At 47.6% G+C, this 5622-nt stretch overlaps 1 long non-coding RNA gene across 1 annotated transcript; it reads right to left on the bottom strand.

Moving 5' to 3' along the window:
• LOC125619172 lies at window positions 1-4007 on the bottom strand. The gene is made up of 3 exons (XR_007350682.1): window positions 3997-4007; window positions 2050-2233; window positions 1-1555 (listed from the first exon to the last, which is right to left on the bottom strand). It is a non-coding gene; the product is annotated as an uncharacterized LOC125619172 (long non-coding RNA).
• Between the last annotated feature and the right edge of the window lie 1615 nt (window positions 4008-5622).

The raw sequence follows: 5622 nt of genomic DNA, 5'->3' as shown, positions 1-5622 counted from the left end.
GCCTGGGCATAAAGGTCTTAACTGACTCCCCCTCCTCCCCACCCCACACTCACAAGCCAGGTACTGGGAATGGAACCCAGAGCCTCTGGCAAAATGCTCAGCTACACCAGCCCTTTGCTGACTTTTATTTGTGACTCTAGAATTGGGCTGCACATCATTCTGTAATTCAGTGAGTGTTCCCATGAACTAAGCACAGGAGCCTGGCTTCATCCACAGAGAAGGGCTGAAGGAAGCAGAATAACACACGCTGGACTGAGCGTTTCGAAATTATTTATGGTAAGGTTACAGCCAGGGGACTTTCTTTTTTCACAATTAAAAACAATTTTTTTTAGTTGTAGATAGACACAATGCCTTTATTTTGTGTATTTATTTTTCGGTGGTGCTGAGGACTAAACGCAGTGCCTCACACATGCTAGGCAAGTGCGCCACCAGTGAGCCACAACCCAGCCCCCAAAGGGGCCTTTCTTGCCAAGCACAGCAGTGCACACCTGTGATCCCAAGTACTGCAGAGGCTGAGGCAGGAGGACTGCAAATCTGACACCAGCCTCAGCAACTCAGAGAGACCTGTCTCAAAAAATAAAAAGCTCAGTGGTAGAGCACCCCTTAGTTCAACCCCCAGTAACAAAAAAAAGGAGGGGGGTCTTCCTTATCAAGCCAGTATGACTGACCTGTTTGGGGATTTATCTTTTACTTGGAAAGTCAGATCAACAGCTTAGTTTGGACTTGATGATGTGGACCTTCAGCATGAGTGACTCCACTTTGGTTTGGCGCTTTAGGCCTGGTGCAGAAGCTCAGTCCAAACTAAGGACTCCTATCGTTTAAGTGTAGTAGTGTGTTTAGGAGTGCATATTTGTGAGAATGTCTGTGAGCAAATGGCTGCATTGGTGTGTATGTGAGGAAGAGAGACCATGTCTAACTGGGGGAGTATTGGGGTTTATAAAGGGTTTGAGCAGCTTTGCTTGTTCATGTTTGTGAATTTGTGCACTCTGACCTTTCTGCTCAAGTGTGAGTCAGATTTTTTTGGTCTCTGCTCCCCTCTGCCTGGGTGGCTCCTGCTCCTAGCCTTGGTGTCTCCTTCTTTCTCCTTGAACCTTCCTCTCTTTTGGCCTCATGGAAGAATTCCAGAAAGAGCACAGACTCTGGAGTCCAAGAATCAGGTCCTGGAATTCTGACTTCCTTCTCTCCCTGTGTGGCTTCAGTCAGTTGACTCCAAGCCTCAGTTTCATCATCTGTAAGATGGGGATACAGTCACTGGTTGTTATCCTGACTAATTCTCTCTCTTCCTGCCTCCTTTCCAAATACCAGAATCTTTTCTGCTCTGGCTAAATTGATGACACCTTTGGTTTTTAAGCCTAAAACCAGCTTCTGCAAATTTGTTTAGCAACTAATCATTCTGGATTTATCTAGGACATATTATAGAGAAGGAAGAGCTAGTCGGGAAGAACAAGGTGGGAGTGTCCCACAGAGATGCTGCTTTCTGCCAACGCTGGGAAAGGCTCAGGGCTTCTGTGCAGGCCCCAGAGCACAGCTCCATCCATCGGTGGGAAAGTTGCAACTGAGAAAAAAACAAAAGGGTTTTTTTTTTTTTTTCCTTCAAAAATTTTTTGATTTCAGTCTGCGTCTGTTTTAAGCCCCACCGGATGGAAATGACCTAAAATAAGAAATTAAACAGGAGGGGAAATCCCATTATCTGGGGTTTTTTAAAGGGCCCTCAGGATTCCTCCGGACCCCTCTAGCCGCTGTGTGGTCCCCTGCCCGCCCACGCCCACCCACCTCCAGCCCAGCGCGCTTTCCCAGGATTCACATGGTAATGAAAGCATCCATCTTCTCCCAGACACACACTGGGCCCTCCTGACCCTGCGGCCTGCACAATGGCCCAGTGCCTGCGGCCCCACCACCTGTTGGATTTTCCCAGGGAAGGAGGGAGGGCTGGAGGAGAGGAGCCCCTTCCTCTCAGCCCCCTGTCCTGCACCCTGGGCCTGGGAGCAGTTGTCGCCTGAGAGTTCAGCTCTATCAGTTTCCTCATCTGCAAACTATAGGCAACGGTACCAGAGTTACAGGGTGACCGGCCGGGTGTGTGGTGTGGACGTGCGCCTGCGTGGTGGTGACTGAGGGCAGGGAACTGCGAACTGCCAGACAAATGCAGAGTGGGGTCCATAGGAATTCCCGGGCTGGCGAGGTAGGGCGGTGGTAGAGCCTGGCATCCAGGAGGCCTGGGGTTCCCTCCCCAGCCCTGCAAAAACAAAAATTGAAAGTAATAATAATAAGGGGTTTGCATCTAGAAAGAACAAATTGAAAATTAAAGTTAAAACATAATAAGGGGTTGGTTTATATGTTTGTTCTGTTCCTAGGGATTGAACCCAGGGGCCCTCTACCACCATTATCTCGCTAAATTTCCCAGGCGAGTAGCTGGGATTGCATGGATCCCATTGACTGGCTTGGATCACGGAGCCTGGCATTTTTTCTTCCTTAAACCTAAGTTGTGGCTTTCTAGACACCCTGCCCTGCAACTTCCTTTGCTTTCACTTATGTCCCTCGGATAACAGTGACCTTCCTCATCTCCTACCGCATTTTTTCTTTCTTTCCTCCTTTTTTTTTTTTTTTTTGAGATGGATTTCCTGATATCATTCAGGCTGGTCTGGCCTCAAACTCTCAGGTGGTGGATCTTCCCACCTCAGCCTCCCTGGCAGCCAGGACTGTGACTTCTGGCCACACACCCAGCGATTTCTCATTCCCTCTTGCAGCTGCGCAGTAGGCCCTCCTATGAGGAACGACCTTTATTCAACCAATGCTCTGGTGGGTGGACACACAGGGTTTTTTTTTTTTTTTTTTTTTTTTTCCAATTGGCCGCTTTTCCTGTACATAAATCACTTCTCACGTTTGAGTCTATTCTTAGGATAAATGCCTGAAAGTGAAAGTGCTGTCTCTGGATTTCCCAGGGCCGCAAGGAATTTCATAGTTTATTTAGCCTTTTTCCTTGTGGTGCACATTTAGTTTGTTTCTAATCGGTTGCTCTTACGAACACAGCTGCTGTGAATGCTTCGGATATCCCTCCCAGACCCTTTGGCAATGTGTTAGAAACTGCGAATTCTTTTCCAAAAAAAAAACACCATCAATTCCCCCAACTTTGAACTCCACCCAGGAGCTTTAAGAAACTGATCTGCTCTAGTGGCCCACGCGTGTAACTGCAGTTACTGGAGAGGCTGTGGCAGAAGGACAGCAAGTTCCAGGCCAGCCTTGGCAACTTAAGGAGACCCTGTCTTCAAATAAAATGAAAATGTAAAGATGGGCAAGGGAGGGCTGGGGTTGTAGCTCAGTGGTAGAGCACTTGCCTAGAATGTGTGAGGCACTGGGTTCGATTCTCAGCACCATATAAAAATAAATAAAACAAAGGTTCACTGACAACTAAAAAAATAAAAAGATGGGCAAGGGAGGGCTGGGGCTGTAGCTCAGTGGCAAAGTGCTTGCCTAGCATGCATGAGGTACTGGTTCGATCCTCAGCACCACATGGAAATTAACAAATAAGGGCATTCTGTCCATCTACAACTATAAAAAAAATTAAAAAAAAAAAAAAGATGAGCAAGGGATGTAGCTAAGTACTGGAGGGCTTGTCTAGCCTGTGAAAGGCCCTGGGTTCAATCCCGAGTACTGCAAAAAACGAAGAAGAAGAAGCCTGCCGTAGCACACCCCTGTCATCCCAGCAACTTGGGAGGCTGAGGCAAGAGGATCACAAATTCAAGAACAGCCTCTGAAATTAGTGAGGCCCTAAGCAACTTAGCAAGACCCTGTCTCAAAATTTTAGAAAAAAGGGTGGGGGCGGGGGGTGCTAGGAATGTGGCTCAGTGGTAAAGTGCCCCTGGATTCAATTTGGTACCAAACACAACCCCTATGACTCCTATCTCACTCAGAGTAAAGGACCAAATTCTCACTGTCGCCTACATGGGCTCACATAATCCATCCCTGCCCTGCCCCACCCACCCCTGATATTTCCCTGACCTTGCTCATTCAGCTACAGTCACACTGACTTCTTCCACACCCCAGGCAAGCACACCTCTGCCTTAGGACCTTTGCACTGGCTGTGACTTCTGCTGGAATGTTTCCTTTCCTCAGTAGCTGAGGGAAGGCTGGGAATGTAGATCAGTGGCAAAGGCTTGTGAGTATGCGGGAGGCCCGGGGTTTGATCCCAAGTACTACAAAATAATAATATGCTGCGTGCAGTGTGTTCACTTGTAATCCCAGCTATATGGGATGCTAAAGCAGGAGGATCTCAAGTTCCAGGTTAGCCTGGGTAATTTAGTAACACTATATCTCAAGATAAAAAATAAAAATGACTTGGGGGATGGGCTGGGGCTGTGGCTCAGCAGTAGAGTGATCGCCTAGCACATGTGAGGCCCTGGGTTCAATCCTCAGCACCACATAAAGATAAGTAAAATAAAGGTATTGTGTCCAACTACAGCTAAAAACACAAAATATATTTAAAGAAATGACTGGGGGCATAGCACATTGACAGAGTGCCTTAGGTTTAATCTCCAATACCTGCCCCCCACACACCCAAAAAAAGCTGAGGAAACAAGTTCTTTATTGAAATATCACCTTTCTGGGGAGGCTTTGCTGACCTCCACCCAACACTTCATTTAAGAATGCAACTAGGCAGGGCATGGTGGTGGTGCACACCTGTAATTCCAGAAACTCAAGGCTAAGGCCCAAGGATCCCAAGTTCCAGGCCAGCCTCAGCAACTTAGCCAAATTTTGTCAAAGCAAAAATGAGGGAGGAGGGAAGGGGAAAAGGAAGCACTGGGGACTGAAATGGAGCAAATTATATTCCATACATGTTTATTATGTCAAAATGAACCCACTATTATGCATAACTTTAATGCACTAATAAAAACATTTAAAATTAACATTTTTTGAAAGAAAAAAAGGATTGCAACCCACTCCCAATCCAGCTCTCCTACTTTCCAGACTTGTCTTTCTTCATAGCACCAGATGAGGGGACACACACACACACACACACACACACTCTATACCCATTCCAACCTCACAGGACAAGATTCCTGTTGATTCTGTTCAATATAACATCCGGTCCAGAGCTGTTGGAATAGGCCCCTGCAGAAAACTTATTGATTCAAGGAAGGAATAAGGTTTGTAAAAGCATCTTGCATACAGGAAACTAAAGGGGGTGTGGTGTCCAGGAAACCACACAGGCTTTGCAAATCCTAGACTCCAACTACAGCTCAGTCTATTACTTCTTGTGACCTTCAAGGAGTCGCCTACCATGTTCCTGGTATTGGAGGTTAAACTTACACAGGGCAGCCGTGGTGAGAATTCAAAGAGATTATAGAGCGCTTGGGGGCTCTGGTAAGTGCTTAATAAGTGTCAGTCAGCATCCTGCTGCTTTGGGGACAGAGACGGCGGTGCAGCAGGTGCGCAGGCTACCTCCTCGGGCCACGTACTGCTGATACCAGGGGTGGGAGGTGGTCACGTGGGCGGATTCCTGAGATGGCTATCTAGTACTTTCCGGCTAGAGGGAGGGACGGCTGATGTGGTGGGGACGCGCTCAGGTACAAAGCTTCCACCTGGGCAGCCCTGCGACCCGGTCCTGGGCTCCCCTCCCAGGTGCCC

Source organism: Marmota marmota, unplaced genomic scaffold (genome assembly GCF_001458135.2).
Source record: "Marmota marmota marmota unplaced genomic scaffold, marMar, whole genome shotgun sequence".
In the NCBI taxonomy this organism is placed as follows: Eukaryota; Metazoa; Chordata; class Mammalia; order Rodentia; family Sciuridae; genus Marmota; species Marmota marmota.
Note: the sequence above shows the minus strand (reverse complement) of the source record. Positions and strands in the feature narration are given on the sequence as shown.